This window comes from Ipomoea nil, unplaced genomic scaffold, assembly GCF_001879475.1.
Source record: "Ipomoea nil cultivar Tokyo-kokei standard unplaced genomic scaffold, Asagao_1.1 scaffold0900, whole genome shotgun sequence".
NCBI classification, from domain to species: Eukaryota; Viridiplantae; Streptophyta; class Magnoliopsida; order Solanales; family Convolvulaceae; genus Ipomoea; species Ipomoea nil.
Window position 1 is genome coordinate 1,204,981 of NW_017617328.1, and position 24,266 is coordinate 1,229,246.

The 24,266-nt window shown below is 36.4% G+C and overlaps 1 long non-coding RNA gene across 2 annotated transcripts; it reads right to left on the reverse strand.

The window, feature by feature from the left end:
• Positions 1-5,033: 5,033 nt before the first annotated feature.
• Positions 5,034-7,858, reverse strand: LOC109179296. 2 transcript variants are annotated; one of them, XR_002053872.1, is made up of 4 exons: positions 7,082-7,858; positions 6,140-6,195; positions 5,375-5,495; positions 5,034-5,238 (listed from the first exon to the last, which is right to left on the reverse strand). It is a non-coding gene; the product is annotated as an uncharacterized LOC109179296 (long non-coding RNA). The 2 variants fall into 2 exon arrangements; XR_002053873.1 differs by lacking the exon at positions 6,140-6,195.
• Positions 7,859-24,266: the final 16,408 nt, after the last annotated feature.

Below are 24,266 nucleotides of genomic sequence, written 5' to 3' on the forward strand. Positions count from 1 at the left end.
TAATATAATAAATAAATTTAATTTCATATAAATTTTAATTAGTAAGGATTTGTTATTTATTTTTAAAAATATAAATATTGGACATATGTTCATAGAATCATTGTTCATTTTTATTTATGGATATTTATACTTTTACCATTGCTGAGATAGAATTTTAGGATATATTTATTAACCTATTAGTATTTTACTTTTAGGGAAAATGGCACTTTTTACCCCTGAGTTATATACTTATAGCACTTTTTCCCCCTCAATTATTTAGGTAAGCACATTAGCCCCCTCAATTATTCTAAAAGTGGTGCCTTTTTCCCCTAATATATTAAATTGACATTTATACCCTTAAAGTAAGCATTTTATTTATTTTATTACTCCAACAAATTATTGCGTATACGTAGGGATGACCACGGTTCGGTTTGAATTGAACCGGATACTAAAGCAATCGAATTAATAGTTTACGGTTATAATTCAGATCTAGAACACATTATTTAAATGTCAATTTATTAAAATTATGTATCAAAAAAATTGAATCTTGAACCGTGAACCGGCGGTTCCGGATCTGATTCGCGATTTTGAACCGTCTTTATTTTAAAATTTTATTTTTTTTATTTTAAAATAGTCTAAATTCAACAATAAATGTATTTTATTTTTTCAGTTCGGAACATGAACTGTCCGTTCCGGTTTACGATTTTAATAAACTCTAAATATCGAATTCCGATTCTAAATTGTAATTGAAATATTTCGGTTTGGTTGCTATAGTGTTTGTTTAGTTTGAACCAAATTATGGTCATAATTTGTTGAAAAAAAAAATAAATTAAATATTTAGTTTAAGGGTAAATATGTCCATTTAACATTTCAGGGGGGAAAACAGCCGCTTCAATAATTTAGGGGGAAAAAATACTATAGGTATATAACTCAGGGGGAAAAAGTGTCATTTTCCCTTACTTTTATTATTAATATAAATATTGTTGCTATCGTCAACATAGAAATGTCATTATCCATTTCTATTTATGAAGATTTATATTTTTACTATTGTTGAAATAGAATTTTATGATATATTTATTAGCATATTATTAGTATTTTACATTTCTTATTGAGTGGATTCCATTTTTGGTTCTACTGTTATAAGGGTCATTCAAATTTTAGTCTACCATAATTATTTTTGTCACATTGCGTCCACTATTATTAAAAGTGTTCCAATTTTAGTCCACGAAAAATCTTAAAGTGGACAAAAATTGTAACATTTTTAATAATAGTGGATGCAATGTGGCAAAAATAATTATGGTGGACTAAAATTGGAAAAGTCCCTATAACAATAGGACCAAAAATGAAATTCATTATTTGTTATTTATATAAATATCATTGTCATTTATATTCATAGGGATATGTATTTTACTATTGTCAAAATAGAATTTGACCATATTTTCTCTAAGCATATCAGAAAAGAATTGTATTGTCTCAAAAATTTCACACCTATTATAGTATCCAACTAATCAAACTTAAAAGTTTCATTCATTTTCAAAGAGGGAAAAATATGCCCGTAAATGAATATTTAAAAAACATAAATAAAATGTTTACATTTTGTTTTAGGTTTTTCGCTTGTCTCTCTCTCTCTTTCACAAAAAAAAAAAAAAGGAAAAATGTCATTGTTTATTTATATTTATGGAGGTATATAGTTTTACTATTGTTGAAATAGAATTTTAGGATATATTTTTAGTATATTAGTATTTTATTTTATTATTTATATAAATATGGTTGCCATTGCTATTCATAGAGATATGTATTTTACTATAGTCAAAATATAAATTTACCATAACCATTCTAAGCATATCAAGAAAGTATTGTATTATCTCAAAAATTTCACGTCAGGTAATAATACCATATTAATTAAATTTAACAATTTCATTCATTTTAAAGGTGTTAATGAATATTTTTTTAAAAAATAATAAATTGTTTAAATTTATATGTATAAATGTCATTGTTTATTTCTTTTTGGAGATCAATATATTTTACTATTTTTGAAATTGAATTTGGAGATATATTTATTAGCCTAATAGTATTTTACTTTCATATTTATATAAATATAAATATCATTATTATTTCTTTTCGTAATGATATGTATTTTACTATTGTGGAATGAAATAGAATTTTACCATATCTACTCTGCGTAAAAAGAAAATTTCCATGTCACATATATCCAACTAATCATAATTAATAATTTTATTCATTTTCAAATAGGGAAAAATATTTGGGGCAATATTTGTTGTGTCTTCATTAGCTTCTTTTTTATCATTGTTTGAGCATTCATTATTTTATGAAGATCTCTGTTATAGAATAACTTGTGTTTTGTTCTAGGTTTTCCCCTCATTTCTCTCAAACAAAAATATATAATTGGCATTATTCACTTCTACTTATATGGAGATTTATATTTTTACCTATTGTTCATTTCTACTTATATGGAGATCTATATTTTTACCTATTGTTCATTTCTACTTATATGGAAATTTATATTTTTACCTATTATTCCTTGTTATAAAATAAAATCGGATACAATTTAATTTGAAAACCTAAATAATTAGTCTCGCCCGATTGGAACAAATAGGTCAGATACGTCTGTCTCTGCTGCGCTGCCACCCACCTCTTCTCCCTATTTATAATCACATCATTTTCTTGTTTTCCGGCAAGAGTTTTGAGAGAAAAAACAAAAAAAAAAAAAAAAAAAAAAAAAAAAAAAAAAAAAAAAAAAAGAGAGAAGAAAGCGTAAATGCATAGGAAGTGTTTGAACATGCTTGCTTCTTCAAGCGGTGGCCGCAAGAGGGAGGCGCCGGAAGGTGGTGAAATGACGCACTCGCCGTCGCCGCCAGGGTTCCCCAATCCGCGGTATCAAAGTGAGGGAGCGGGAGCGCCGCCGCCGCCGTTGAACCTGCAGTTCCGCCTTGGTAGTCAACCAAGAGTGCCGTCCCATGCGTCGCCGCCGCGGTTCCCCACTCCACCGCCGTTGCATCTAGATCAACCAGGAGCGTCGTCGTCCCTGGCGCTGCGGCCCTATTTTGACCCCGCCCTTCGCCCATATGCGCCCCCACCCTTTAACTATAACGTAATAACTCAATCCCTTTTCATAATTTTTTTTTTCACGGGTAAATCCTGCCTTGTTACCCTAACGTGCAAAGAGAGATTAAACCAATAAGACCAAATAAGTAATTCTAAAGTCGAACTCAAACTATATTATTATCTAGTAAACAGTCCGACCAATTTGGCTATGTTACTCCAATCCCATTCTTTTGTAATGGCTACTTGCATATGTGCATGGTGTATCATTTTGATTCTTTAATTTATATATATGTATACTTAACATGAATATAGAGGGCTGTGGTGAGTGAAATGCTAGAGGAATTGTGCAAGCGGAAGTACGAGGTGGAGAGGCAGAATAAGCAGATGGAAGCCATGATTGCCCATTACAGAAGTCAAGCTTTGAGCATGGCGGAGAGGGTCAAGGCTCTCGAGAAAACCAATTCTGCTCTCAATGTTGCCCTGCATCTGGGCGGCGGCGATGGGGCGGCGGGTGGTCAAGCTGTGGTGATTAGAATCAGCTGCAAAATATGCTGGAGAGAGTCTGCAACGATGATGGCATGGCCGTGCCGCCATCTTTGCCTGTGCAAGAGCTGTGCGGGAACAACCAATGGCTGCCCCATTTGCCATGCTACATTCCAGGACTGTATTGAAGTCAAACTTTACTAATTATATTATTTTTCAACTAATATTATTGTTGTTGTGTTTGTGACTCAATTTGTTAATTATACCATTGTTGAAATAGAATTTTAAGATATATTTATTAGCTTATTAGTATTTTGTTATTGTTGTAATAGAATTTTATCATATTTGTATTAAGCACATCGTGAAATGGTGGTATGTCTCAAAGATTTCAGGTCACTTAGTATCCAATCAATCGATCAAATTTATCAATTTTGTTCATTTCCGTAAAGAAAAAATTATTCATGGCCTAAATAAATATTAAATGAGGGAAAAACAAACATTAAAATCAATCACTACAAGAAAAATGCATATAGACAACGGTTAATAACCGTTGTCGTAGGGGTATAATTTCTGTTGTTGAAGCCGGTGTTGTTGTAAGTCCCGCGCATAGACAACGGTTTTTTAACCGTTGTCTTTTCTAGAAACAACAACGGTTTTTTAACCGTTGTCTATTAAGTGTTGTTGAAGCCGGTGTTGTTGCAAGTCATGCACATAGACAACGGTTAATAACCGTTGTCTTTTCTAGAAACAACAACGGTTTTTAAACCGTTGTCTATTAAGTGTTGTTGAAGCTAGTGTTGTTGTAAGTCACGCACATAGACAACGGTTAATAACCGTTGTCTTTTTCTAGAAACGACAACGGTTTTTTAACTGTTGTCTATTAAATGTTGTTGAAACCGGTGTTGTTAAAAGTCACGCACATAGACAACGGCTTTTAACCGTTGTCTTTTCTATAAACGACAACGGTTTTTTAACCGTTGTCTATTAAGTGTTGTTGAAACCGGTGTTGTTAAAAGTCACGAACATAGACAACGGTTTTTAACCGTTGTCTTTTCTAGAAAAGACAACGGTTTAAGAACCATTGTCTATTGAGTGTTGTTGAAACCGGTGTTGTTAAAAGTCACGTACATAGAAAACGGTTTTAAACCGTTGTCGTTTCTTTCAAAAACAACGGTTTTTGACCCGTTGTCTATTCAATGTTGTTGAAACCGGTGTTGTTAAAAGTGATGCACATAGACAACGGTTTTTAACCGTTGTCTTTTCTAGAAAAGACAACGATTTTTGAACCCCGTTGTCTATTGTGTGTTGTTGAAAGTCACGCACATAGACAACGGTTTTTAATCGTTGTCTTTTCTATAAAAGACAACAGTTAATAACCGTTATCTATTGAGTGTTGTTGAAACCTGTATATTAAAGACAACGGTTCAAAACCATTGTTCTCACATTCATAGACAGTGATTTTAAACCGTCCTATTTTGATTTTAACCATAATATAATAAAAACAATTTATCCAAACACCATAAATACCAAACCATCAATTCATTAGTACAATCATATTCTACAAGTATGTAAAGTATTTCAAAATACACACAAATTCATCATCTACTTCAAAATACAATGAACAATTCTAATCACCAAGTCTAAATATTGTTTACAAAGTTCTAATCAAATGCATTCCTACTCTATATAACTGGATTACTCTCAACATACCTGCAATCAAGTAGAGTAAAAAGCAAATAATATTTATATATTCACACATACTACAATATGATAATACTCAAGTGAACTGATAAACTAGGTACAAGTGATAATACTTTAACCTTAATGAGAGAATGAGAATGCTTACAGTTGTATATAAAATGAATGGAACAACTATGTAGAGGAAATCCAGGAAAATTACAGTAATGTACATGGCCAAGTTCTTAGAATGGAAAAAACCATTATCATTATCATCCTTCTCGAAGCCTCTGCAAAATCAGCACCTTTTAAGTAAAACCAAAATAAGTTAAATATGATAGAAAATGCAAGTTTTAAGTAAAAAAAATGCATTCCTAAAATGGAGGAAATAGAAATGAAAACTAGCTAATAAAGAAAAGTGTCAAATGGTTTAGTGGAAATGAAATACACACTTCAACCTAGTACAGGAAACTGCAAGTTATGCACTCTTTTAAAGAGAAAATCAAATTTAATTAAATCAAAGAGCTTCCTTTTCTAAAAGAACTTAACATGCTCAAAAATACCATAAGAAAAGGACAAATAAATACCTAGGTAAGGTCAGTCAGATTCTTAAAAAAAATATATGTTATTATTTAGTTGAAACCATTCAACAACTTTCAAAAATCTTATAACAATCATCATACATCACAATACTTATTGAAACATTTGATATGAAGATGTTTTAGGTTAGTCTACAAATACTAAGAACAATAATAATATTCATAGATATAACTGACCCTTCAAATGAATAATAATATTAGAAATTAATATTAGCAATAGTATTAGGAAGTGAAAGTGATAAATAGATACAACTGACCCTTCAAATGAAGCAGCTATATATACAGAGAACTACTCAAACTTTATCAGTATTAATGTGAAAATAGAATGAACTTACCGTAAGAGTGACAGCTAAGGGAAGTCCTTTGGGTACTACCACAACCACAATGGTAACTTGCAGCAGATTTATTTAACTTTTGTTAGTTTGTAACAGATTCAAAAGCATGCTTGAAAATTTAAAAAAGGTAATAAGCATACTGCTAGACTGAAGATGAGGTAGCAAAGGCATTCAATGATAGATTGGATTCTTGAATGAAAGTCATAAATCTATATATACCGAATGAGCAACTTGTGACAGAATGCTTAAAATAACATGCATATGAAAGATGCATAAATTCCCTGCAACACTTCAACTATTATTCACACAAGAATTTATATGCAACCATAAAACATCATAAAAAAAAAAATGAAGTACAAGGCAACAAAAATAGAGATATAGAGACACAGACACACAGAATTTGTGAACCAAAATAGTAACATATTTGAGTTGATTAACTAGGAATTTGTGAAGGCTGTAAGAGCATATGAGAATAAACTGAGTGGCAGCAAAAAAAATGGCAAATGGTATAAAGCTTGACAATGAGCTAGAGAGCAAGAGAAAGAGACAGAGAGTTTATACAATATACAGACAAATTTAGACAATGAGCTAAAGAGCAATGATTAGGTGCAGAATTTCTGGAGGAAAACAGACAATATACATGTGGTTCATAAACAACAGATTTTAACAATTAACATTAATAATCAAGAAGGTAAAGATAGATTTTAACAATTAACATTCAATAATCAATTTCAACAATAAAACAAAATTAATTAAATAAAAATAAAAAAATAATCATTTATATTTAAACAAAATCCATCACTGATCACTGGACACTGGCAGTACACTGCTAGAGAAAAAAAAAATCAAAATTCAAGAATTCAACAATCAACATTCAATAATCAATATCAACAATTAAACAAACTTAATTAAATTAAAAGGCAATAAAATAATTTTATTTACCTAGCTCTAATGGGTGCAATGATAGTTGAGACTTGAGTGGTCGGTCGGAGACGGGAGGGGGATAGATGAGGGCGAGGGCAAGCGGTTTGCTGCGTGCTTGTCGGAGACAGTTGCTACTTGCTAAGGCCGAAGGGGAAGGAGCCTCGCTGGCCGAGGGAGAGGGGTTGCTGCGTGCCTGCGACAGAGACAGTTGCGAAGGCCAAGGGACTGCTCCGTGTGCGCCGGTCGTCGTCTTTGCGAACTCTATGTCTTTGAATTTGTAGTCTTTGTCGTCTCCGAGGCGGCGGACTGCGTCGGTCGCTCGCCGCCGACGCAGTAGCGAGCGGTGAGGAGGCGATAGCAGTCGTTGCTGTGACTGTTGGCGGCGAGGAAGCGAGGCGGTTGGCAGCGAGGGGAGGCTACATGACAATGGCGTGGCTGACGGACGGCTTATACCTTTGCAGAGAAAGAAATCGTGTATAAAACAAAGAAACATCAAGGAAAAGAAAGAAAGAAATCGTGTATAAAACAAAAATGGAATTTAGGGATTAGGGTTTAAGATAGGATGTTGGAGCGACGAGGACGGAGGTTGTTGGTCGGGGAGGGAAGATGCGATGGCGGTTGCTGGCCGGAGAGGGAAGACGGCGACGTCGGTGGCTGGCCGGGGAGGCAAGACACGACGGCTGTGGACGGCCGGGAGAGGGAGAGGTCTCTGAATTGAGGGCTGTGTGAGTTTCCAGCTAAGTGTGGGAGGGAATTGATTTTATTTAGCGCTAAGTGTGGGATTAGGGTTGTCTGAGTTTTTTTTTGTTTGGGAGGGAAGTGAAATTTTTTTCACGTTAAGTGTGAGGTGAGAGGTGTGTGAGTTTTTTTTTTTTTGTTTGGGAAGGAATTGAATTTTTTGTAAAGAGAAAAATTTTGCGCAAAGTGTTCTGATTAAAAATTTGCAGAGGGAAAGAATTGAAGGAATTATTTTAATTTTGCAAAGAGGGAAATAACATAACCATGGTTTAATTACTATGTTACTATGTACTATGTACTAATATATTATATACTATACTATGTACTAATATACTATATATTATGTATTAATATAATTAGGAAAATAACGAAATTTTATTTTAATTTTATAATAAGCTTTCATTTTTTTTCAAATTAAATAAGTATATTCATGGTTTTATAGGGATCGGGTCCACCATAAACTGGGTATATAGGTATAGAACGGGGGTAAGAAAATATTAGCTTTATTATCCAGGGCGTTAGATCCAAAATAGTACCGGGTATATAGGTACAGAACGCGAGGTAAGAAAATAGTAGCTTTATTACCCGGGGTGTACAGGGTATATAGGTACAGTACGGGAGGTAAGAAAATAGTAGCTTTATTACCCGGGGTGCTAGGTACAAAATAGTTCATAATTTCTATACTATAGATTCTGAATTTCTATACTATATGTTCATAATTTCTATACTATAGATTCATAATTTCTATACTAAAGATTCATAATTTCTGTACTGTAGATTCATAATCTTTACTGTAGATTCATAATTTCTATACTAAAGTTTTGTGATTTGTGAATACAGAGTTCAACAATTGGGAATATGAACATCGAAAATTATGAACATAGAGTTCTGTAATTGTGAATATATATATATAGAGTTCAATCATTATGAATATGAATTTCAAAAATTATGAATATATAGTTCGGTAATTATGAACATAGAACAGTGTGCACCATGCATGCTGCACAAAATTGCACAGCATAATTTGGCCTTTATTGCCCAGACAGCTGGCGGCCCAATTATTAAAAAGATCGCGGCAAAAGAAATGGGCTATAGCTAACTGTACGATATCAACTACTCTTTCATATCCATTCTCCACGTGTCTCATGCATGCCGGAAGGGTAGATTACCAACATATAGCTAACCTTGTTAGTCATGCACTAGCCGGAAGGATCGATTACCAACCCCGGCCCCTATCATGCCGCCCATACCCCGATCCACACCATACCGCACCATTCGGAACACCACATTGCACCGCCGGGGCCGTTCTAGGCCATATCGGACCGGCACGACCGCACAGGGACCTCAATTTTTTTAAAAAAATATTATAGGTATAATCTATTATTTTTTATACTTGATAATTTTTTTTTTTTTTGAATTCATAGATTGGTCTTAATTGTAATTGAAAATAAAACTTTAATGAATTGAAATTGAAAATTTGGTGAATAATTTTATATTTAAATATGAACGAAAATATAACTATTAAATTAACTTTTGAATTGTATTCTTTCTTTGTTAAAGTGCCCAGAGGTCAAAGCTGCCAGCCCAAAATTATAGGTAAAAGATAAGGTGTAACACATTAGTAAACAAGGGTTGGTGTAGTTTGGTGGGTTTAGCTTTATTTGTTATGTTAAAGGTCTTGGGTTCTATCCTTCCTAGTAGCGTATTTTTAACTTGTTTTATACAATAATTGTCTTTGTTCTCAGAGACAACACAGAAGCAAACTGGTTATATACTAGATGTTGCGCTTTAGTACAAAAGTGTTGGTGTGGCTTGGTGGGTTTAGCTTAGTTTGTTATGTTAGAGGTCTTGGGTTCTATTCTTGTTGTTAACATCTTTGTTTATATTTTATACAACTGATGCCTTTTAAAGACAACGGTTAAATAAAACCGTTGTCTTAAACAAATAAAGAACGCGCAACGACAACGGTTATATAAAACCGTTGTCGTTGTAGTGTTTTGTATTCAAGTGCTATTAAAGACAACACATAAATGACAACGGTTAAATTAAACCGTTGTCTTTTAAAAAATAATAATGCGCAAAGACAACGGTTTTAAAAAACCGTTGTCTTTGTAGTGTTGTGTATTATAGTGCGCTTAAAGACAACACACCAACGACAACGGTAAAAAAAACCGTTGTCCTTTAAATAAAAAAGAGCGGGCAAAGACAACGGTTTTTAAAAACCGTTGTCTTTGTAGTGTTGTGTATTCGAGTGCACTTAAAGACAACACACCAACGACAACGGTTAAATAAAACCGTTGTCTTTTTTTTAAAAAGAGAGCACAAAGACAACGGTTTTATACAACCGTTGTCTTTCTAGTGTTGTGTATTCCAGTGCGCTTAAAGACAACACACCAACGACAACGGTTAAAAAAACCGTTGTCTTTTTTATAAAAAAAAACGCACATAGACAACGGTTTTAAAAAACCGTTGTCGTTGTGGTGTTGTCTTTTAACAAAATGCACAAAGACAACACACTTACAACAACGGTTAAGTAAAAACCGTTGTCTTTGACAAAAGTGTTGCATCAAAGACAACGGTTTTGGACCAAACTGTTGTCTTTTATACAAAAGACAACACTTTTCTAAAAAACTGTTGTCTTTCTAGTGTTGTCTATGTGCATTTTTCTTGTAGTGAATGAATGTTTTTTTTTTTACAAAAAATAATAATAAAATGCTTAAATTTTGTTTTAATTTTTCCCTCCTTTATCTAATAAAAAATATATATTTATAAATGTCATTGTTCATTTTTATTTATGGAGATTTATACTTTTATCATTGTTGTTGAGATACAATTTTAGGATATATTTATTAGCCTATTAGTATGTGTTTTACTTCTATTATTGATATAAATATTGTTGCTATTGTCGAAATAGAAATGTTATTATTCATTTCTATTTATAAAGATATATAGTTTTACTATTGTTGGAATAGAATTTTATGATATATTTATTAGCATATTAGTATTTTACATTTCTTATTTATATAAATATCATTGTCATTTATATTCATAAGGATATGTATTTTACTATCGTCAAAATAGAATTTTACCATATTTTCTCGAAGCATATCAGGAAAGGATTGTATTGTCTCAAAAATTTCACACCTCTTTGGTATCCGACCAATCAAACCTAAAAGTTTCATTCATTTTCAAAGAGGGAAAAACATGCCCGTAAATGAATAGTTAAAAAACATTAATAAAATGTTTACATTTTGTCTTAGGTTTTTCCCTCCTCTCTCTCTTTCAAAAAAAAAATGAAAAATGTCATTATTTATTTCTATTTATGGAGGTATATAGTTTTACTATTGTTGAAATAGAATTTTAGAATATATTTATTAACATATTAGTATTTTACTTTTATTATTTATATAAATATGGTTGTCAGTGCTATTCATAGAGATATGTATTTTACTATAGTCAAAATATAAATTTACCATAACCACTCTAAGCATATCGAGAAAGTATTGTATTATCTCGCAAATTTCACGTCAAGTAATTATACCCAATTAATCAAATTTAACAATTTCATTCATTTTAAAGGTGTCAATGAATATTTTTTAAACAAATTAAAATTAATAAATTGTTTAAACTTATATGTATAAATGCCATTGTTTATTTGTTTATGGAGATCAATATATTTTACTATTTTTGAAATTGAATTTTGGGATATATTTATTAGCCTAATAGTATTTTACTTTCATATTTATATAGATATAAATGTCATTATTATTTCTTTTTATAGAGATATGTATTTTGCTATTGTGAAATGAAATAGAATTTTACCATATCTACTCTGCCTAGAAAGAAAATTTCCATGTCACACAATATCCAACTAATCATAATTAATAATTTCATTCATTTTCAAATATGGAAAAATATTCGTTGGTCTTCATTAGCTTATTTTTTATCATTGTTTCGTTGGGTCTTCATTAGCTTATTTTTTATCATCATTGTTTTATATATCTTACAATGTAGTATCTATTCATATATTTTCTCAACCTACTGAAACACAAAGAGCTAATAACGCCTCCATTGAAGCTCGAACTCATAACCTTCCAAATAGAAGTTCAACCCGGATACCATTGGACCAGACGTTATGCCATGGAACCGTGTTCACCATTCATGGTGAACACGGTTCCAACGGTGTTAGTGCACCGTTATCTTTTTTTTTTTTTTTCTTTTAATAAATTACGTGACTGCCTACACATTCACTTTGGAACCATGCCTACACATTCACTTTGGAACCATGAGATTATGAATTTTCTGTTATGAGATTATGAATTTTCTGTTATGAGATTATGAATTTTCAGTTATGAGATTATGAATTTTCTGTTATGCGATTATGAATTTTCTGTTATGAGATTATGAATTTTCATTACATTCATAATTTCGGAGTTTCGGACATTCATAAATTATGAATTCATGCATGCACATTCACTTTGGAACCATGCCTACATATTCCCGTCCGAAATCACGGACATTCATAAATTATGAATCCATGCCTGTACATTCACTTTGGAACCATGCCTACACATTCACTTTGGAACCATGAGATTATGAATTTTCTGTTATAAGATTATGAATTTTCTGTTATGAGATTATGAATTTTCATTTGTGAGATTATGAATTTTCTGTTATGCGATTATGAATTTTCTATTATGCGATTATGAATTTTCTGTTATGCGATTATGAATTTTCTGTTATGAGATTATGAATTTTCATAAAATTCATAATCTCATAACAGAAAATTCATAATTTGATCAGTAACGCGCCGTTAACTCCACATCCGCGATTTTTTATTTTTTTTTTTGCCTAAAAACGACGTCGTTTTGACTTGTGTTCACCATTCTCGGTGAACACGATTCCACGGCATAATTTGCGCCATTGGACCACATAGTCCTGGTACCTATTGTTCATTTCTACTTATATGGAAATTTATATTTTTACCTATTATTCATTTCTACTTATATGGAAATTTATATTTTTACCTATTATTCATTTCTACTTATATGGAGATTTATATTTTTACCATTAGGTTGAAATAGAATTTTAGGATATATTTATTAACTTATTGGTATTTTACATTTATTATTTAAATAAATATTATTGCCATTTCTAGTCATAGAGATATGTATTTTGCTATCGTTGAAATATAATTATACCATATTGGTATTAAGCATATCGAGAAATGATGATATATCTCAAAGATTCCACGTCACTAAGTATCCAATTAATTAAATTTAACAATTTCATTCATTTTCAAAGAAAAACAAATATTCATGACCTAAATTAATATTAAACATGGTTGCAGTAGACGCTAGGCGCTAGTCGGGCGCCCGGATAGAGCCTAGCGCCTAGGCGGTCTAGGCGGAATCTAGGCGGGCGCCAAAAAAACAGTGGTAGACTTGCAGTTTGACAATTTAATGAGGTTGTTTTCAACATTTAATCAAATAACACATCCAAATAAATGAATTAATGATAATTCATAAGTCATTACATCAAAACAATGGTCTTCAAAAAAAAAAAAAAAACATTAAAGCAATATTAAAAATTAAAAATACTCAAATACTTCAATCATCCAAAGATTCAAAGTATCAAACTAGTCTACGAGTGTATATATGTCATATTATATACATACATATATATATATATATATATATATATATATATATATATATATATATATATATGTATATGTATATGTATATGTATATGTGTATGTGTATGTATGTATGTATGTATGTATTTATGTATTTATGCGCGCGGGCACACGCACGCACATATATATAATAAAAAAAAAATAGGCCAAGCCGATCGGGTTAACTCGATCGAAATGGACGAGTTAACTCGACTAACTTAGACGCTAGGCGGCCAAATCGGCCGAGTTAGGCGCTAGGCGGACGCCTAGGCGGCCGGTAACCTAGGCGCCTAGGGGGGAAATCGCCACGGTCTAGAGGCGCCTAGGCGGAGCCTAGGTGGGCGCCTAGACCGATTTTTACAACCCTGAAATGAGAAGAGAGAGAGAGAGAGAAACATTTCAGTCAATATATATATATATATATATATATATATATATATATATATATGTGTGTGTGTGTGTGTGTGTGTGTGTGTGTGTGTGTGTGTGTGTGTGTGTGTATTCAAATGAGGACAAGTATATTATAGAGGACTGTGAGGACAGATCTAGTGTGTGCCATTAGCAGGTATGTAGTGTGCATGACCGAATGTACTCGTGTGCCACAGTTTGTATGTCGCGCGCTAGATTTGTTAATTTATAGAGCCTGGGTTCGAAACCTGATGTTTACGTTTATTCTTGTGTGCCATTATGTATTAAGTTGTGTGCCTGGTATAAATTTGTTGTGTGCCCATTATTTGTCCTCATAGTCCTCTATATATTGTTGTCCTCATTTGAACTCAACCCTATATATACGCGACATACAAATGCACACGACTGCATTCGGCCATGCACACGACATACCGGCTAATGGCACACACTACATCTGTCATCACAATCCTCTATAATATACTTGTCCTCATTTGAATACACATCTATATATATATATATATATATATATATATATATATATATATATATAATGTTTATATTTCGTTTTAGATTTTCCCATCCTTTCTCCCCCCCCCCCCCCTCTCTCTTTATTGGACTCAATTCCATCATAAATTGAGTAGGGATGTAAAAAATGGGTAAATTATGCTGTGCATCCGTATGCACCATGCATGGTGCATACGGATGCAAAAACGACGTCGTTTTATTAAAAACGCGCGTCTCACTTAAAAAAAAAAATTCAATTCTGATTCCCAGCAACAACATATGAACTAAAATTCCAAAACCGATGAACTAAAATTCCAGAATCTATGAACTAAAATTCCAGAATGAATGAACTAAAATTCCAGAATCTAATCTATGAACTAAAAATTCCAGAATGAATTAACTAAAATTTCAGAATCTATGAACTAAAATTCCAGAATGAATGAACTAAAATTCCAGAATCTAATCTATGAACTAAAAATTTCAGAATGAATTAACTAAAATTTCAGAATCGATGAACTAAAATTCCAGAATCGATGAACTAAAATTCCAGAATCTATGAACTAAAATTCCAGAATGAATGAACAACATAATGCTGTTGAGGGGAATCGAAACTGAATTTTTTTTAAGTGGGATGCGCGTTTTTAATAAAACGACGTCGTTTTTGCATCCGTATGCACCATGCATGGCTCATTTCTAGAAGGAAATCAAAGTGCAGACCTCCTCGCCAACATGGGGCAAGAAAGTCCATGGGGTACGTCCAGACTCCTCCAACCCCCCGATGGTGTGCGTAGTATCCTCGATCGTGACACCTTGAACATTGCTTCTAGAAAAATTAACTAGTTGTCTTGATTTTTCTCCCCCGAGACCCTTCGGTCCCTCCCCCTCACAAAAAAAGAAAAAAAAAATCTTAACTTGACTAATTGCAAAATATTTCCTAACCTTTTAACAACAACAACGATGATGATGATGGACATTTTGTTTTTATCATTTGTGTACACAAAAATGAACTCATGCAATTTTTTTTTTTATATTTTTATTTTATATTCTTTTTGCAACTATTTGGTTTCTTTGTGGAAAGAATTAAAATACAATAATATGTAATTAATTTAATTTGTTTCTTTCAACTATTAAAAAATGAAAGATATTATTTTTTTGAATACTCATCTTAAAAGAATTAATATGAATGTCATACTATAATTATTCTAAGAATACACCGTCTTCTCTTTGCTTAAATTGAATATTATTTGTTGTAGCACAAATTTTAATTTTCTACTCCAAATATATATTGTGTTAATTAAAATGTACATTTTATTATAATTTGATTTACTATGTACAAACAAAATTTCTCAAAACTTTAAGAATTTAAATGTAAAAATTTTCATTTCAGGACTGATCGTGGCCTCTCTCTGAGTTTCTCTCTGAGAGTATCTCCCAAGTTGTCTAGGGTTTCTGCCCCATTATGGCTGTTTATGCCCCACTATGCTATATCCCACTCATCCACGTTCTTCAATCCCTTCTATATACACATACGATCACCTCGGTGATTATCCATGCTGATCCGTCATTCATTACCTTCGCGTCCATCATCTTTCTTTGCGATTCCGCTTGCGTTCTCTTCTCCCGATTCATCCTTTGCAGTCACGATCTCACATCCCGATCGCTTTTTTACATCTATTATATCCATCCATCTCACATCTCAGTTGTTCCGAGCCAGGATTTACTATCGCCAGTCAGATCTGCCCTCACCTGCGATGGATACCAAGGCAATCGAAGAGGCTTGTGCAGTCTTGACGCTGACGGAGGAGGAGACTGGAGGGTTGGCGGCCCCTGACGAACACCCCAATCCGCCCGAGATCTTTCACCATGAACTGGTGGGTTGCTTCCTAACGGACCGTCCGATCAAGCTGGAGCACATGCAGCAGGTTATGGCCTCCGTATGGAAACCGGTTATGGGAATGCGCATGCAGCCGATCAACGACAACCTGTTTTTGTTCCAATTCCCACATCAGAAGGACATGCACCGAGTCCTGGACGATGGGCCTTGGACATATGAGAACCACACTCTGCTTTGTGCGAAGGCACCGGCCAGAATGAATCCAGAGGAGGTGGCTCTTGACACAGTGTTCTTTTGGATCCAGATTCATGACCTGCCCACAGTCTACGCATCGACGGATTTCATTACACGCATCGGAGATTATATTGGTACGTTCTTATCCACAGATCCTCATAATTTTGGGGGCAATTAGAGAAGCTTCTTCAGGATCCGGGTCAGACTAAACATTCATCAACCACTAAAACGGAGAATGCGTCTATGCCGTAAGGATGGTTCGGTCCAGTGGGTAAATTTCAGATACGAGCGCCTCGACACGTTTTGTTTTTGCTGCGAATTGCTAGGACATTCTGAGAAGTTCTGCAAGAAGGTCTATGATGAGGGGGTGGAACCGGAGGCTTACCCCTACGGGGCATGGATGAGGGTCAATGGGCGCCGTCAAGTACGGCCGATCGGGGCAAAATGGCTCTTACAGGAACTTCCAAGCACCGCACTGCCGCCGCCTTCTCCTAATCCAGAATCTCCAATCCAGGAGGTGGAAGCGTTTGAAGAATCAAGTGGTCTGCATGGCGATCTAAAACGGCGAAAGGAGGGCCGTGAGGAAGATGATGTTATTATGTTTGATAGCTCAAAAAACATGGTACTGGCGGGTCTGGAGGGCCAGGCTCGCCCTTCTCAATGAGTGTCCTGAGCTGGAACTGCCGGGGGTTGGGTGGCGACCGGACAGTTCAGGAATTACTGGGCCTTGTGTCCAGACAGCAACCCAGTTTCATTTTCCTTGTGGAAACGAAAGCTACATTGGTACAAGTCGAACGATTAAGAGTAAGGTTGGGTTTGGAGGGTCTGCTTTGTGTAGAGATGAATGGTATGAGCGGGGGCCTTGCTCTTTTGTGGCGAGATTCGGCAATGGCCACCTTAATAAATTACTCCGATTGTCATATCGACGTTATTGTTTCACTACCTGAGAAGCCTGAATGGAGGCTTACTTGTTTTTACGGGAATCCAGACCAAAGTAAGCGACACTCTTCCTGGAACTTTCTACGTGAGCTTAAAGAGTAGTCCACCCTACCATGGGTAACCATTGGAGATTTCAACGACATCACATGCCAACCGGAGAAGCGAGGACCTCACTCACAACCTACGGCTCTCATTGAAGGGTTCAACGACGCTCTCATGGATTGTCAGCTGATTGATCTGGGTATGGAGGGCAGCCGGTTCACTTGGGAAAGGGGACACGGCACGCCGGCTTGGGTTGAGGAGCGGCTTGACCGGGCGGTGGCCACCTCGGACTGGATTGACATCTACGAGTCGGCTTTGGTCCGAAACTTACTCACGTTGGAATCGGATCACAATGCCATTTTTCTGGATTTGGAGTCGAGAGTTGTCCGTGCAGCCAAAAAAAGATTCCGGTTCGAATCTGCTTGGATTCAGGAAGAAGGATGTCACAAGGTGGTCGATCAAGTGTGGAATCGGACCCTCGGGATGGACTTTCAACAACGCCTGTCCGAATGCGGGCAACGTCTGGGTCGATGGGGTGAGGATTTTTTCCGGCGTTCTGGGAGGCAGATAAACCACTTTCGAAGAAAACTGGAAAACCTGAGGGATTCACGCCAGCAGCAGGACGTGGCTGAGTACTTACAAACCGAGGAAGCTCTACATTCTTTACTTCGGCAGGAAGAGTTGTACTGGAAACAGAGGTCGAAACAACTTTGGTTACAACACGGGGATCTCAACACCAAGTTTTTTCACAAAACGGCATCGGCGAGGCATCGTAGGAACATGCTTAACCATGTTAAGGGTCCAGACGGAAGCTGGTTAGAAGGTCCAGCGATGAATTCTGAAGTCCTGAGGTACTACAACGATATCTTCCAATCTACTGGGGTTAATGCGGATATTTGTAGTCGGGTCCCAAGTCGGGTATCAGCTGAGATGAGCGCCTTTTTAGCCCTCCCGTTCACCATCACGGAGGTTAAGGAGGTTCTATTCTCGATGGCACCGGGTCCGGATGGTATGTCTCCTGCTTTCTTCCAGCACTTTTGGCCTATCCTAGGCCATGATCTCTCAGTTTTTATCATTCACTGCATTACTCACAGAAGCCTACCTCTCAGTCTCAATGACTCTAACATTGTCCTTATGCCTAAAAAGAAGTGCCCCGAGAAAGTTTCTGATCTACGTCCAATCGCCCTTTGTAATGTAGTGTACAAGGTTCTTGCTAAAATGCTGGCTAACCGAATGAAAGGCATTCTTCATAATGTGGTCTCAGAATCTCAAAGTGCCTTCATTCCTGATCGTCTATTGACAGACAACATCATAGTCGCCGGGGAGGTGGGCCATTATCTGAGGAAGAAGATTAACGGTTAACTGGGATGGACTGCTTTGAAACTCGACATAGCCAAGGCTTACGACCGGATGGAGTGGGGTTTCTTGGAAGGCATGCTTACGGCGTTAGGGTTTTATCAGCATTGGACTGGCTTGCTTATGATGAGTGTTACATCAGTGGCCTATCATATTCAGGTAAATGGCGATACCGCGGGGACCATCGTTCCTACACGAGGCATCCGACAAGGGGACCCTTTGTCCCCGTACCTGTTTATCCTATGTGCTGAGGGTCCATCCATTTTGTTGCAGCAGGCTGAGGGACGAGGCGAAATTCATGGGATACGGATCGCACGAGGGGCTCCGGCTGTGTCACATCTGTTCTTCACAGACGATAGCCTTCTTTTCTTCAGGGCCACGCTTACTGAAGCTCAGAAAGTAAAAGAATGTCTTGATCTTTACAGTGCAGCTTCGGGTCAGGTAATTAATTTCGATAAATCCAATGTCGTGTTTAGCTTGAACACCACCCCGGAGATTCGTGCTCTAGTGGCAGGGTGCGTAGGCGTTTGTGTGTCTACAGACTTGGGTCGGTATCTGGGATTACCCTCAATTTTGGGCCGTAATAAGTCAGCTACTTTTAATTACATTGAACAGAAAATTCGAGAAAGGATCAGCGGTTGGCAGCAGAGATTATTATCGCGAGCAGGAAAGGAGGTTCTGCTGAAAAGCATTGCCCAAGCCCTCCCTATCTTTACTATGTCAGTTTTTTATCTGCCCCAAAAGGTTTGTGACACAATCGAACGGCTCTTTAATCGGTATTGGTGGGGTGGTGGAGGATCAGGAAGCAACGGCATTCATTGGTTAAGTTGGTCTCGGCTTTGTTCTCCAAAGAACGAGGGGGACTGGGGTTTAAACGGCTACATGAGTTCAATGTTGCCCTTTTAGCCAAACAAGGATGGCGGCTTTTGACTTATCCCGACTCTTTAGTTGGACGGCTTCTACAGGCAAAATACTATCCCCATGGATCTTTTTCGAATGCTCAACTCGGGAATAACCCGAGTTACTTGTGGAGAAGCATCATGGCAGGTCAGGATGTGCTAAAGAAAGGCGTCGCTCAACGCATTGGCAACGGCGAGGCTTCCAAGATATGGGAATGGCCGTGGCTAGCTGATCCGTCCATGCCGAATCTTCATACGCCATGTAGTGACCATCTGAAGGATGCGACGGTTGCAGGCCTCCTAACACCACACGGCACTTGGGATGGAGACGTTATTCGCGATCTGTTCTTAGCCACTGACGTACCCAGAATCCTGGCAACACCGACGACACCAACCCTCCCGGATTCCTGGCGATGGTTTGGTGACTCACGAGGTATGTATACGGCTCGCCATGGGTACAAACTCCTTATGCGTAGTGATGTGCCAGCTGTCCTAGACGGTGGGTTCACAGCTTGGACACAGTTATGGAAGCTTCCAGTGCCCCCGAAAGTGAAGAACCTTCTTTGGAGATGCGCACGGGGTATTCTACCGGTGAAAGAAATGCTCAAATTGCGTCACGTTTGGTTAGGAGGGGGTTGTCCAACTTGTGGCTTCCCGTCCGAGACCGTAGAGCACCTTATCTGCGAGTGCGCCGTGGCCAGGCGACTGTGGGGTGATAATGACGTTCTCCGTGGCCGAACTGTACTTGAGCTCATGGAGGCGACTTTCACAGGTGAGTCTTTAGACAAGTCAGTCCAGTTGGCAGCGATTATCTGGATCTTATGGAGCGCTCGTAACGACATAGTCTGGCGAGGAGAAACAAAATCTACCGCTTCTTTGATTAATCAACTACGAGCTTTGCAGTCGTTATGGAAATCTACCGAGCGTTCGTCTGGAACTGCTCTTTCTCCTCTTCCTTCGACTACCCTGTGGACTCCTCCGCCGCGTGATTGGATGAAATGCAATGTGGACGCCGCTCTTTTCAGTGACGGGGCAGGCTTTGGGGTTGTTATTCGCAGCCATGCTGGACGTTTCGTGGCAGCAAAAGGCGGCAGACTCGGCTGTGTTCAAGACCCCCTGCTGGCGGAAGCATATGCGATGGAACAAGCTTTGGATTGGATTAGAAGTTTTAATTTTAGTAATGTTATAGTCGAAACTGATTGTTTAATGTTTTCTTCTGCTTTTAATTCCCAGCATCCTGATTTTTCGTATGTAGGTTCAGTTGTAAAGCAATGTATTCAAATTGCTAATGGCATTGGGAACGTGCATGTTCGCCATGTCAAAAGGTCAGTGAATCATGTAGCTCACGTGCTTGCACGGGCGACTGATTCCTCGTTTGTCCTAGGGTCGTGGTTATCTCACCCACCCTCTTGTATCGCTGCTCTGGTTAGTCATTAATGAAAGTTTTTCCGTTGTGTTTCAAAAAAAAATGTAAAAATTTTCATTATCTAATCAATCTTATAGGAATAAACAAATTAATATTTCAAAATATCAATGAGCGTTTGCAAGATGAATAGTTCACATATATATAATGACAATTGATGTCTCAATTGTATATACAAGAAAAACCTATCAATTTGTATATATAATATAATAACTTCATTGCATAACTATTTAATTACAATTCGACAACATTAGTAAACTTATTATAATCATGTCCTTTTTAATAATAAATGAATAAAATTTATCAACTTATCAATATCACGTTAAGTAAAATACTTACTTTATTTTAATATGAAAAATTTTAGTACATGATTTTTAATTTCAATTATAACTATCTACGACAATACGAGTACTCATCTTTACTACTATATTTTATTACAAATTGTAAATACTAATTTCAAATATATTCAAAATAGTCATTTTTTATTGACATTAATAATCTTTCATACTTAAAAATTATATTAAATATTTACTTATTTTAATTTTTGTGTTGAACATTAGTTTAATTTAATTGTATAATATGCCTATTATAACTAGTTTAGATATAATTGTCAAGAAAAATTTAAAATTTTCACCAATAAATTTATTTTATTATTATATTTATATTTATATTTTAACCGTTGTAAAATAAAATCGAATAAATTTTAATTTGAAAACCTGAGAGCTTCCTCAACAATGATTTTTTTGATAGTTTTTGTCAATTAAAAAAAAAAAAAAAAAAAACTTAATAATGGATTTTTGTTGATGTGGCAATGATTTTTAAAGTGGTTTTTACTCCAAGGTTAGATTTTGTGTGAATTCCAAATGAGAGAGATGACAGAAGATTAGTGCCTTTGTGCGTGTTGGGCGCGTGCAGTGCACGTGATGACCGGTGGAATGCTATATTCTTTTTTTTAAATAAAAATTTCACGTCAGTCGGTCAGACTTTTTGGTTTTTCTTTTTTCCTTTTTCCCGCTTGATTGGAACACAACCCTTGTCATCAATACGTCAGATATGTCTGTCTTTGCGCTGCTGCCTACCTCTTCGCCCTATTTATAATCCCACCATTTTCTTGTTTTGCCGCAACAGTTTTGAGAGAAAAACAAAAAATAGAAGAAAGCGTAAATGCATAGAGTGTATCTGAACATGCTTGCGTCTTCAAGCGGTGGCAGCAAGAGGAAGGCGCCGGAAGGTGGTGAAATGACGCACACTCGCCACCGCCGCCAGGGTTCCCCATTCCGCGGTACCAGAGGGAGGGAGCGGGAGCGCCAGCGCCGCCGCCGCCGTTGAATCTGCAGTTCCGCCTTGGTAGTCAACCAGGAGCGCCGTCCCTGGCGTCGCCGCCGCGGTTCCCCACTCTGCCGCCGTTGAACCGGCAGTTGCATCTTGATCAACCAGGAGCGTCGTCATCCTCCCCCGGCGCCGCGGCCCTATTTTGACCCGCGCTTAAGCGTCCCACCGCACGTGCCCCAAGCTGTTAACTATAACGTAATAATTCAATCACATTCCATTATATTTCTTCTTCTTTTTTTCCATGGGTAGATCTTAACATGAATGTAGAGAGCTCTGGTGAGTGAAATGCTAGAGGAACTGTGCAAGCGGCAGTACGAGACGGAGAGGCAGAATAAGCATATGGAAGCCATGCTTGCTCATTACAGAACTCAAGCTTTGACCATGGCGGAGAGGGTCAAGGCTCTCGAGAAAACCAACGCTGCTCTCAATGTCGCCCTGCACCAAGGAGGAGGAGGAGGCGGCGGGTGGTGCACTTATGCAATATATGCTGGAGAGAGGCTGCAACAATGATGGCATGGCCGTGCCGCCATCTCTGCATGTGCAAGAGCTGTGCGGGAACAACCATTGGCTGCCCCATTTGCCTTGCTACATTCCAGGATTGTATTGAAGTCAAATTTTACTAATTATTTATTTTTTCATTATATTTTCTTCAAGTAATAATATCATTGTCATTTCTTTTCTTTTTTTTTTTTTGAAAATAAAAGGCTAATTCATTAATCATAAACAGAAATATTTACAATACAGATCATTAGAATGAAAGTGCATTATTTACAGTCAGACATAGAAATAAATTTCCCAGCAATGTTATAGAAAACTTGGATCGCGACTGTTTTATAAATTTAAAGCTGAAATTGTTGAATGAACTTGGTGTTTCTTCACATATCTGGTAACCATAGCCTGACTCTGATGTAACCATTTTATCATTCCACGCTTATGAGGAGAACTCGCCAAAAAACGAGAGGAAAACTCGTCAAAGAAACGAGAGGGAAACACTCGCCAGAGAGACGAGAGAAAACAAACTAGTCAAAGGAACAAAGGAATAACGTAGAACCAAAAGATAACAAAATAAATGGAAAAGATGATAGAAAACCTGTCAGATCTGGAGAGTCTCTGACGCCTTCTTTGGAAAAACGATCGGAGATAATCTGAGATCTAATGCTTAATCCTAATGGAGTCTACTAATGGCACCGCCGGCTCAACCCTCCATTAGAGCGTAAGCCGGCAGCCGGAGGATGGAGTTGCAGGGCCTTTACAGATGAAAAGGGGAGAGAAGCAGTTGTTGAGAGAGAAAGCAGTTGTTGAAATTTCTAGTCATGCATATAGATTTTTTTTTTTGAATGTAGTCATGCATATAGATATTTTTACCGTTGTTGAAATAGAATTTTAGGATATATTTATTACCCTTAGTATTTTACTTTCATTATTTATATAAACATTCTTAGTTGCAATCGTCAAAATAGAAATGTCAATATTCATTTCTATTTATGAAGATCTATATTTTTACTATTGTTGAAATATAATTTTAAGATATATTTATTAGTACACTTCTTATATCTATATATCTATATATCTATATCTAGGGATGCACTCAGGTGCGAATAAGTGCTTAGGAGGGAAATGCGAACGAATCAGCGCGCGACACGTGTCCAGATCTAATAACTTAAAAAAAAAACGCGGTGGCATTTTCGTAAATAATTGAACATCGAAGTGCAAGTAAAATCACTTACAAGTGCACCTACTTTCACCTATAATTGCATGTAATTTTGCCTTGTTAGCATTCACTTTCCGCAAACATTCATGCACCTGGGTGTGCTTAT